At 30.8% G+C, this 12,264-nt stretch overlaps 1 long non-coding RNA gene across 1 annotated transcript; it reads left to right on the top strand.

Moving 5' to 3' along the window:
* Positions 1-10,306: 10,306 nt before the first annotated feature.
* Positions 10,307-10,995, top strand: LOC122498556. The gene is made up of 2 exons (XR_006301242.1): positions 10,307-10,539; positions 10,880-10,995. It is a non-coding gene; the product is annotated as an uncharacterized LOC122498556 (long non-coding RNA).
* The last annotated feature ends 1,269 nt before the right edge of the window (positions 10,996-12,264 follow it).

Genomic DNA, 12,264 nt, shown 5'->3' with positions numbered 1-12,264 from the left:
TGAACTGTACTTAATTTACTAAAACTGTCTCATTTCTCATTTTGATATTTGAATATTAATCAGCAATCACAAAAGTAGAAGTGGGAGGAAAAAAAAAAATCAATATCGAGAATCAATACATATAATTATGCCGACAACAGGTAAAAATCAATAATGGAAATCAATGTGCGCGTAAGTGTGAATGTCAGTTCATTAACCACAATTTGATTGGTAAACAAGTTTTAATAATTATAATCAGAATTATAATATGAATGCAAATTGCAAAGAAATAAAGAAAAACGATTGACAATTACCGTAAGATCCATTGCTAGAAGTCAAGATAGTGGAGTCAATCAGCAAGCATCACTGTAAACATGTAGAAAGACAAAATAGAAAACATTTTCTTCGAGTTGCACAGATCCTCCGTCGTGAAGCGCTAGTTGCGAAATGCTGCCACTGCGAAAAAACGCCGTGTATTTATACGTGGCCGGAGAGTGAGAGCGGGCAGCCAATGAGAATCTTCCGGCGCTTTCTGATTGGCTGCGCCGTCTTCCTCCCTGGCAACGTAAATACACGGCGTTTTCTCACAGCGGCAGCATTTCATCAGTTCTTTTGGTTCTTGCAAACTGCTCGGACGTGCGTCTTTGGTCGATTGTGTGCCTTCGCGCTACGCGGACGTACATCGTCGTTCGGTTCTGTGCCTTCATACTGCTCGTACGTACAAATCAAATCCTTCGATCGACACAGTCCTTCTTCAGGACTAAACCAAACCAAACTATTGAACATTCTCCATGGTTTTATTATGGACGACAAGCAGGATACTCTATCCTCAGAAACGACCTTCTCAGCGAGGGAAAACTTACTTTTATCGGAAAATCGCAGACTCCACCATCACATCAAATCGCTTGAAAACTTGCTGCAAACGCAAACCTCCCAAATAAACGAACTCACCCTCACAGTGAAGCAACTTATGGTACAAATTGAAGCCAAGAAATCTCTGAATGATGAGGAAGAAGACCTTTCATCGTGCGAGTCAGTTCTGTCATCGTCTTCAAGCAGAAAACGGAGAAAACAGAGCAAACATTCAAGAAAAATTGAAAGCTCTGAGGTCAACAACAACTTAAATCAGTTTTCCCATTCTCAAACTCAAGTTTTACAAATGGATACCCAGGAACCCTCAAATGACGGCAATCGTGACACTACTGTAGATGATACACCAAAGAAGGAGAGAATCCCGCCAATTGTACTCCACAATAAGGATAAATGGATTCAGCTGAGTGCGAGGCTTATTTCAAAAAAGATAAACTTTTCCAAGGCAAAAACCACTTCAGAAGGAATTCGCATCGAACCATCCTCTTCCGATGACTTCAGGAACTTGATTAAATTACTAAAAGAAGAAAACCTACAGTTCCACACCTGGCAACTTCCCTCAGAAAAACTACTTCACATTGTACTAAGAGGAATTCCGGAACCAATTGAAACCGATCTCGTCAAACTTGAACTCGAGGATTTGGGATTTCATCCAGCAACGGTCTTACGTATGAAAAGAAGTAAGGACAAAACTCCTATTCCACTCGTCCTAGTTACACTCCCAAAAAGTGAAAAAGATATTTTTCAATTAAAACACCTTGTCAACGTAATCATAACAGTGGAAAGCCAACATCAGAAAGCTGTCATAGGGCAGTGTTACAGATGCCAACGTTTTGGACATGCTCAAAGCCGCTGTGCCGCAAATCCTCGCTGCGTCTTTTGTGCAGGAAATCATCACACTTACGAGTGCAAGAAGGACACAGTCAAAGCTCGAAAATGTTGCAACTGTGGTGAGGAACATACAGCATCCTTTAGGGGCTGCAAAAGCTGGCCTAAACTGAAAAACCAAATGAAGCCCGTTATGAAAATTACTCCGCCAAAAAATATCTCCTTTGCTGAGGTAACAAAAGGAATTTCCACACAAAGTAGTGAACCCGCAGTTAAAACTGGTGAAATGTCGTTACAAGACCTATTCTCAAAATTCAACTCCATGTATAGCCAAATGCAAGAAGTCGCCTTGCAACTAGGAAAAATGTTCCAAGGAAATAGCCCAAATTCATAATGGATAAAAGTTCTCAAAATGATTTAAAAATTTTCTATTGGAACGCTTGTGGTATACTCAACAAAAAACACGAACTGACAAACTTCTTACTGGAAGAAAATATCGACATTATGCTACTGGGCGAAACTTGGCTCAAAAATGGAAACAATCTTACTATACCAAATTACACAGTATACAGAACCGATCGCGTAGCCGAACCACATGGAGGAACAGCTGTCTTGATCAAGAAACACATTCAACATACCCTTCAACAAACTCAAGACTCGCAAATAGAAAACTCTATCATTGAAATCCAAAGGCCTAGTGGACCGATTCTCATCATTGCCACTTACTGCTCACCCAAAAAACACATCACAGAAGCTGACTTGAACGCCTTTTTCTCTTTAAATAACAAGGTTATCCTGATGGGCGATTTAAACGCCAAGAACACATACTGGGGCTGCAACACTTCGAATAAATCTGGAAAAGCTCTACTGCAATACTTTCTCAATAAAGACATCGATCTTCACATCCCAAATGCTCCAACACATTACTGCACAACTGGTAGACCTGAAATCTTGGACATTGTAATTACCAAAAATATTCAACAAGATCTCAACTTGCAGGTAGTCCAAGACCTCAGCTCTGATCACAACCCTATTCAAATTTCACTCACTGGAAACCAGCAAATTAAACAATCTACTACAAAATCTTTTATAAACTGGAACCGCTTCACAATCTTTTTAAAAAACAATATGGAAAATATTAGGACACTGAAAACTACTCAAGAAATTGACATGGAATTAAAAATCCTTACACATGAAATTCAACATGCTACAAAAATATGTACGAAGGAAATTACAGCAAACACTCCAAACATTGTTGTCTTGCCGGTTGAGTTGCGACAAATGATTAAGGACAAGAGGAAAGCTCGAAAAAAGGCGCAAAGAACATGCCACCCGGATGATATCTCGTATGCTACTAGACTAAATAACCAACTTAGATTGAAACTACGAGACTTCCACAATAGCAGATGGGACAACAAAATAGAATCGCTAAATTCAGACCGAAGTGGTTTATGGAAACTAATAAAAGCTCTCAAAACGAAGCGTTCAAAAATACCTCCCCTACAAGGGACAAATGGAATGGGATACACAAACATCGAGAAAGCTGAAATTCTGGCAAGCAGCATAGAAAGACAATGTACGCCAAATGAACCAGATCCTGACGATGAAGACGCGGAAGAACTTGAGGAGGAGGTCCTTGGCACAATAGACCAAATAGACGAAACTCCACCAGATCCTATCAGCACAGCCACTCTTCAAGAAATAGAAATCATAATCAGAAGACTTAAACACAAAAAAGCTCCTGGCAACGACTTAATAAGCAACAAAACCATAAAGGAAATGCCTCGTAAAGCCAAGGTCAAGCTTCTGAACATCATCAACGCTAGTTTACGATTAAACTATTTCCCAGCCGACTGGAAATTGGCAAATATTATCACCATTCCTAAACCAGACAAGGACTGGAAGTTTCCAGAAAATCACCGACCAATTAGTCTTCTACCTGCCTTCTCCAAGATATTTGAGCGCAAAATTTTATCCAGATTATTGAAAGAAGTGGAGGAACTGGATCTACTACCGAGCGAGCAATTTGGTTTCCGCAAAGGTCATTCCACAAACCAACAAACTCTCAGACTCGTTGAATTAATCCACAAAGGATTTGCCGAAAAGAACTTTACGGCAATAGCATATATGGATGTAGCAAAAGCGTTTGACAAGGTGTGGCATCATGGACTTATCCACAAACTGAATGCAGCAGGGACCTCCACAAACCTGGTAAAAATCATCCGCTCTTTTCTGCAAAAAAGAAGTTTTAAAGTAAAAGTGGAGGACAGCTTCTCTTCAAATCACCCCATACTGGCTGGTGTTCCTCAGGGTTCTGTTCTTGGCCCCATTCTGTATAACCTTTACACGCACGATATTCCAAAAAATGACTACTCTGAAATTGCCCTATTTGCGGATGACACAGCTGTCATCTCCCAGTGTCGAAACGAAAGACTCACGGTATCCAGACTTGAAAAATCACTTGACGAAATTGTAAAATGGATGGACAAATGGAAAATCGGAATTAACAATGGAAAAACGCAAGCAGTCTTTCACACCAGAAAACGTGAGTTACCATCTGCAAAAATCGAAGTCAAAGATGCGATCATTAATTGGTCAAACGAAGCAAAATATCTAGGCCTTCACATTGATAGAAAACTACTATGGAACAAACACACATGCGAAATGAAGAAAATTGGTCTTGCTGCCATCTCAAATCTGAAGCCACTTCTGCAAAATCCTCACTTAGACTTGAACTGCAAAAGACTTATTCTCACATCTATCATCAGGCCTGCCGTGACCTACTGTATCACAACTTGGGGTGCAGCAGCAAAAGTTCACATCGACAAAATTCAAGTAATCCAAAACAAAATATTGAGGATGATCACTAATGCTCCATGGTTCGTCACAAATGAACAATTACACAAAGATCTTAACATTCTTAGTATTCGCAGATTCTGCCGCGACTCAGCTACTAAATTTTTCAAACAAATCGAAGAACACAAAAATGAGACACTTAAAAATATTTTAAACTATAAACCCGAAGATTGCCGACCAAGTGCTCGGCGCCTTCGTCTAATTGAAATATTGGACGTGGGCCCCTTTTAAAAAATTATTTAACTCGCCAATCCTCAAGGACTCAATCAACTTCAATATGAGACAACAAGGGTAAAGATGCATCCGCATCAACCTAATTTGTACATTAGAGATCACAGAGCGGCAGCATTTCGCAACTAGCGCTTCACGACGGAGGATCTGCGCAACTCGAAGAAAATATTGAAAGTACAAGTATAAAAGTCGAAAATAGTCAGACCTAGTTTCTTAAATTTGTAATTAGTGATAACTACCCGTATTAGTCAGACAAAAACAGATGATTTCGAATTAGTCCTAATTTATCGAAATCCACCAAAAATATTGATAAATTAAAAATAGAAGTTAAACAGAAGTACAAAATCACTTTCACTTCGAATTTTTATTCATTTTTTTCTAAAATGCAATTTTGGTTGATTTTTACTCCATTTTCGCGCTGTTTGATCTGAAAACGACGATAAGTGTCCTAATTCTACTTCGATCGTGAAACCTCGAGTTCTTAAGCGGTCCATAAAACGCAGGAAATTACCTAAGGTAGAGAAACGTTCGCGACTTTCTTGATACGACGACGTCTTATCAAAAAGAGGAAAAAAAAGTTTGTCCTCAGACGGACTCTTGTCAACCAGTCATCAGCATCAAATATCAAAAAAAAGTACAACATTAATAATAATTTATCGATGAATATTAGAAAATATTTTTTCCCTCAAGAAAAGAAAATAAATTCCGCATTTTTATATTCAATGTAGAAACATTATTTCAGCAATATTTAAAGCTATCATTATTGTTAGTTTATTAAACGGAATAATTGAAAATTTATGAACCATTTGAGAGTATAAATAAAATATAAATATATATAAGTTCATGTGAAGATATTTTTTTTTTTTTTTTTGAGACGAAAATAATAAACTGGTTTATTATCTGTTCGTAAAAGACCAAATGGTACTTTAAATTGCAACGTGAACATATATCTTTAAAAGGATCCATGTATGCTTTCAACGCGGATTCAAGAACGACAATTATCTTTGATCTGATTAACATTAATTCGCGTGGGCAATAAACAGCTGCGTTATTGCCGACAAGTCTATGAAATGTCTCGTTCACATGCAACATTCAAGTATAGCATGTGACGTGAACAGATTCTGCAAAATATATATATATCACTTGACGGAGAAAAGTGAAGCTCTTAACGGCATCAAAAAGAAGATGAGAATCTTTTAGTTTATAGATATATGTATATTCATTTGGAAACAATTAATTACTCGCTCGTTTATAATTAGAATAATTATTTTTTAATTATCGTACATTTCTTGGTCGATTTGGTTTCAGACATAGGCTTTATGTATGAAGAAGTCGTAAAGCTTCGTCTTTTATATTATTTTTCAGACAGTTTTAGCCATTCATGTTCTTTACATTTTATTGAAGAAAGTTATTTATTTTGAAGTTTGCAATAATGTAAAAATAATAATTGACGAATCCAGATGTAAATTTATTTTATTTTCCTTTATAAGCAAAATGAAACTTTTGTTTAAAAAAATGTTGTCCGGCAAATTAAAATTATACATTTTATTTATTTATTTCTAAAAAAAAATTCGAAAATTATTTAAATAATTTTGTTACATTATTAAAAAAAAGGTAAAAAAGATTTCATAATTTCTTAGTTTTTAATCACAGTTTATATAAGAAAATTCATAATCCTATAAAGGTTTGAACGTTCAAATTCAAAATTTATTTATTTCTTCTTCAAATTACATTTTTTAAGATAAATTTTGCGTCACGATGAAAAAAGTGATTTTTAAAGTCTCTAAATGTAATTAAAATTTTTTCCAGCATTCATATAATTATATACAAGTTCATAAAAATTACTAAGATTATAAAAATTTGAATTTAAATGCCTATAAATTTTCCAATTAAATATAATTTTAGAAAATAAAAATTTCAAACAATTTTTAAAAAAATCAATTAAACTTTTTCAAAAAAATTAATTCTACAGAATTGTTATAGTTAAAAGAATAAAAAATTAAGATTTTCAAAGATTTTAATTTGAAACCTTTTTAGAATTTAATTATTTAATTATAATAATACTAATAATAATATAATTATAATAATATTTATAAAAATTTACTCAATAATGCTCTTAATATTCAATTACATCCAAAATTTTAACCAAAATTAATTTTTAAATCAATTTTTATTAGAAAATTCTGCGACAATTCAATTGTTTAAATACAAAAGATCCTAAAGTTCTGAACGTTCAAATGAACGAAATTTATTTATTTCTTCTCCAAATTAAATGTTTATTGCAATTATTTTGCGTTACTATCCAAAAAATTAATTACTGAGTTTCTAAACGTAAATATTTCAGTTTTTAAATTTGTTTGTGATTAGTAATATATTAAAATATCTTCAATAAAAAATATTTCGTTCATTTGAACGTTCAAACCTTGGGGATCATAAATACAAAAATAAATCATTTATTGAATAATTGAATGTTTTCTCAAAATTGAATTCTCATAAAGAATTTTACCACAAATTTTTAAATAATTAAATTCTTTCGACGATTTTCAAAGATTTTAATTTGAAAACTTTTCAAAATTCAATTATTTAAAAAAAAATTCATGCTATAATGCTTTTAATATTCAATTATATCTAAAATTTTAACTAATATTCATTTTTAAATCGATTTTTATTAGAAAATTCTGCGAGAATTCAATTATTATAAAACAAAAATAAATAATTTATTGAATAATTGAATATTTCTGAAAATTGAATTGTCATAAAGAATTTTATCAACAAATTTTAAAATAATTCAAATATTTTGACAAATTTGAATTAAATTTTGAAGAATAATTACATTTTTCGAGAAAATCGATTAAAATTTTATTAAAAATAATGTAATTTCTGTGATGAGTTTAATTATTTATATGAAAATAAATTAATTCCTAAAAAGAATTTTATAATTTATGAAATTAATTGAATCCCTTAAAAAAGAATTTTTTTATTTATGAAAAAATTAAATAAATGCTCTCTAAATCTAAATATGTGAAAATTCACATATTTGTACGTTATAAGTCGTCCTCTCGATCAATAAGTGCATATACACTTATAATAAGTGAAATTTCACTCAGAATAAGTGAAAAATTCACTTATTTATAAGTGTATATGCACTTATTGATCGAGAGGACGACTTATAACGTACAATAAGTGAAATTTCACATATTCAGATTTAGAGAGTGCGAAGAAATTTATAAAAAATTTGTAAATAATTGAATTCCTGTGAAATTTTTATTATTTATGAAAATAAGTGGATGTATTTGCGCATTTTATTAACATTGTTTGTAAATAATTGAATTAATTAAGAAAATTTTATTGAAACAGTAGAAATTAAAAATCTGTGATTGAGGAAGACTTTTGAAGATAATTGAAATTTTGACAAGAATTTTTTGAATTTTTAAATGTAGTTGAATTTTTGTTAAGAACTTTATTACTTTTGAAAATAATTAAAAATTTTGAAAATAATTGAATTTCTGCCAAGAATTTTATTAGGTTTAAAAATAATCAAATTTCTGCAATCATGTGTAACTTCTCCAAAATTCAATTTTTTTAATGTTTAATTAATTAAATATATATTAAAAATTTTAACTAATTTCAGAAGAAGTTGAATTAATAAAATTTTTCAAAAATCTAAGTTCTTTAAAATTTCTGATTAAATTCATTGAAAATTAAAATTTTCAAAAATTTTAAATTCATACGTTTTTGAAATTAATCAACTTCAAAAATATTATTATAAAACGTAAAGATAACGATGTTTTATGTTGTTACTGTAATTTCTTAAAAATTATTTGTCATATTCTATTATTATCTAAAATTTAAACTAAAATTCATTTTAAAATCAACTTTTATTAGAAAATTTCTACGAGAATTCAATATTATTTAAATAATTGTAAATTATAGATTTAAAAAAATTTGACAAATACATTTATTTTTAGGAGAAAGGCAATTTTCTATTGCACATTCTTTGTTTAGGATTTATTTACAAATTTCAATAAAATATAAATAAAAATTACCATTATTTAATAATTTGGAAAAAAGTAAAAATAACTTGCAAATAATTTGTAAATTCATTTTCAATTTATAACAAACTGAAAGTGTAAATGAAGCAATTTTGTTCATTTTTCAGATTTTAAAATAATTATTTATTGTTTATTTCGACTATAATTTAAAAATGCGTATAGTGTGGTGTCTATTTCGCCCGTTTTCCCTCACTTACTTATTTTTCATAACGGGCGAAATAATTTACTCTTGTTATTTTGTTTCGAAATTTGAAACTCGAACAATATAATTTTTAATTTATAGATGCAAAATTATTATTTAGATTATTAAAATTTTTATTGTAATCATAATTAACTGTAATAAATACTTAAATTATTCAGAAATTATCAACAAGAAATGTTAATATTCATGGCATCCACGGATAGAAAACAAAACAAATTTTTAGGTTAGAGAATCATGATGAAAATTCAATCTCCTCAAAACATTAAAAATTTCACAGTCACAAATTTTTTGCAGTAAACTCAGCAGAATTAATCAAATATTACTAAATCTATTGTAAAAATTATTATGATTATTGAAATTGTTATTGCGGTAGGAAACAGTACAAATTTTTTAGGTTAGAAAATCATGAAAACGTTATCCGCGTTTCGTCACTCAAATCATTAAAACTATATTTATAAAAAATTATAAATTCTTTGCCAAATTTAGTAGAATTAATCGAAAATATTCTTATTAAGATTATTAAAATTTTTCTTTGAATCATAATTATGATTTCAATATAATAAATACTTGAATTCTTTCCGGAAATTACGAATCTAAAATATTCTCAGCGCAAACACCGATTGAAATCAAAACAAATTTTTAGGTTATACGCAGTTACAAAGAAAATTTTTTCACCCTGTCATAAAAACTTACCGAAAAAACTAATTTTTTTGCAAAATTAATTATAATTAATCAAACATTACCAATTGTAATGTAAAGAAGTAAATAATTTTAGATATAAACAACAATTGTCATGATTCATGATTGTGGCAACTACAGGCAAAATTGGTATAATCCCGGTATTGTTAGATTTTATTTCAAGTAATTGGCAACCCTGCCTCAATTACCTACGTACATTATCATTATGTATCATTATTGATATTACAACAATGGTAAAAAATACTTATTCAATTATTTAACCACATTGAGAAAAACAGCAGGAATTATCTTGTAAAATCTTTTATGTCGTCAATATTTAGCGTATTTTTTAATTTATTATTTATTTAATTTAGAACTTCTTGTGTAATGTGTACTATTAATGAATGCAAACTACAAGGAATAAAGAAAAACAATTGATAATTACCGTAAGATCTGCATTTAGGAGTCAGGATAGCGCAGTCAGTCAGCAACCATTACTGTAAGCATGTACAATTATGTGTCATTATGTGTGTAGAAAGACAAAAAACATTTTCTTCGAGTTGCGCAGATCCTCCGTCGTGAAGCGCTAGTTGCGAAATGCTGCCCAGGGATGGGTAAAAGTGTTTTTTTCGGAGTTTTCTACGTATAATACATAAATGACGTATAATACGTAGAAAATTGTAGAAAACCTGGTATTATACATGTCCAGTTCTGCGCATGCGTACAAACCTCACAATAATAATAAAAATCATATGTTTGATTATTTTTTATTTGTTTCCTGGTTTTCATTACTAAATTGTTGCTAAAAATACCAAGAAAAAACCAAAAAAGGTTACATATAAGGTAAGTTTACAAAAAAATGCGTATAATATATATTTATTGATTTTTCATATGGTTTTTTACACACATTTTTTCATAACTTGTATTATATATTTATATAGAACAATTTTAAAAAGACACGTTAATTTATTATTTATTTGAAAATAAACGGGTTTCAAATAAACTTTTTCATACAAAAGTACTAAATTATTATTATAGCTGTATTTTGCAATGTTTTGTTGCAAATAGGACACAGGGCAACATTTTTCCCTTTATTATTTTTGGGAATAAAACACAATTCCTCCCAGGAATTGTGTTTCGGCCTTCCACCTCTTTTGTTAATTTTTTTTTATTTTAAAAAAAGCAATATTGTACAACAATCACTGACACATGGCCTGGCACATGGAGATGTATAACCTATAAATGGGTCTGGCGGCAGCAGACAACCTGACCTGACCACGAACAGTTAGAACTTTGTTTGTGTGCTATTTCTTTAAAACATAAATTTTAAAAAAACTTTTCAATGTTAATTAATAAATTTTTAAATTGAAATTATGTTTAAAATTTATTTAATATACTATTAAAATCACATGTTTCTTGTCTAAAATTTAAAAATCCCGCGCGTCACGCAATGTATGTAAAATACATGACATACGTAGAAAACTAAAGATGTATAATACCACGTATTATACGTGTAGAAAACCAGGTATAATACATCATGTATAATACGTACCCATCCCTGATGCTGCCGCTGTGAGAAAACGCCGTGTATTTACGTTGCCAGGGAGGAAGACTGCGCAGCCAATCAGAAAGCGCCGGAAGATTCTCACTGGCTGCCCGCTCTCACTCTCCGGCCACGTATAAATACACGGCGTTTTTTCGCAGTGGCAGCATTTCGCAACTAGCGCTTCACGATGGAGGATCTGCGCAACTCGAAGAAAATGTTTTCTATTTTGTCTTTCTACATGTTTACAGTGATGCTTGCTGATTGACTCCACTATCTTGACTTCTAGCAATGGATCTTACGGTAATTGTCAATCGTTTTTCTTTATTTCTTTGCAATTTGCATTCATATTATAATTCTGATTATAATTATTAATACTTGTTTACCAATCAAATTGTGGTTAATGAACTGACATTCACACTTATGCGCACATTGATTTCCATTATTGATTTTTACCTGTTGTCGGCATAATTATATGTATTGATTCTCGATATTGATTTTTCCTCCCACTTCTACTTTTGTGATTGCTGATTAATATTCAAATATCAAAATGAGAAATGAGACAGTTTTAGTAAATTAAGTACAGTTCAAAAAGCAAATCAATTTTTACAGATTTAGACAAAAGGTGAATATGAAGTTATTACCTTTTTATTATATTTGAAAAAATAAATTACCTAGAAATTATGGACAAATATCTAAGACAGGTTTGCCAATATTAGAAAAATAAAATTTTACAATCGGATCTGTTGTGTTTTCTAATTTTGTTAAATAATCAACATCAATTGTTGTTTATTACGGAAGTAATCAACTGTTTATAATTAAATCATTAGTTTTATTATACTGTGTAATAAATTCGTTCACGTAGAGCTCGTGGAGTTTATCATTTTTGATAAGCAGTTTATTTTCTTCTTAGTTTTCTAACCTAAAAATTTGTTTTGTATATGATCGGTGGTAAAGTTTATAGTCGTGAATTGGAATGTGTTCAAAGAATTCAAGTATCAACTATTGAATTGGAATTAATTGTG

Source organism: Leptopilina heterotoma, unplaced genomic scaffold, assembly GCF_015476425.1.
Source record: "Leptopilina heterotoma isolate Lh14 unplaced genomic scaffold, ASM1547642v1 Lhet_10, whole genome shotgun sequence".
Taxonomy (NCBI): domain Eukaryota; kingdom Metazoa; phylum Arthropoda; class Insecta; order Hymenoptera; family Figitidae; genus Leptopilina; species Leptopilina heterotoma.
This window is presented reverse-complemented; position numbering and strand designations above follow the sequence as displayed.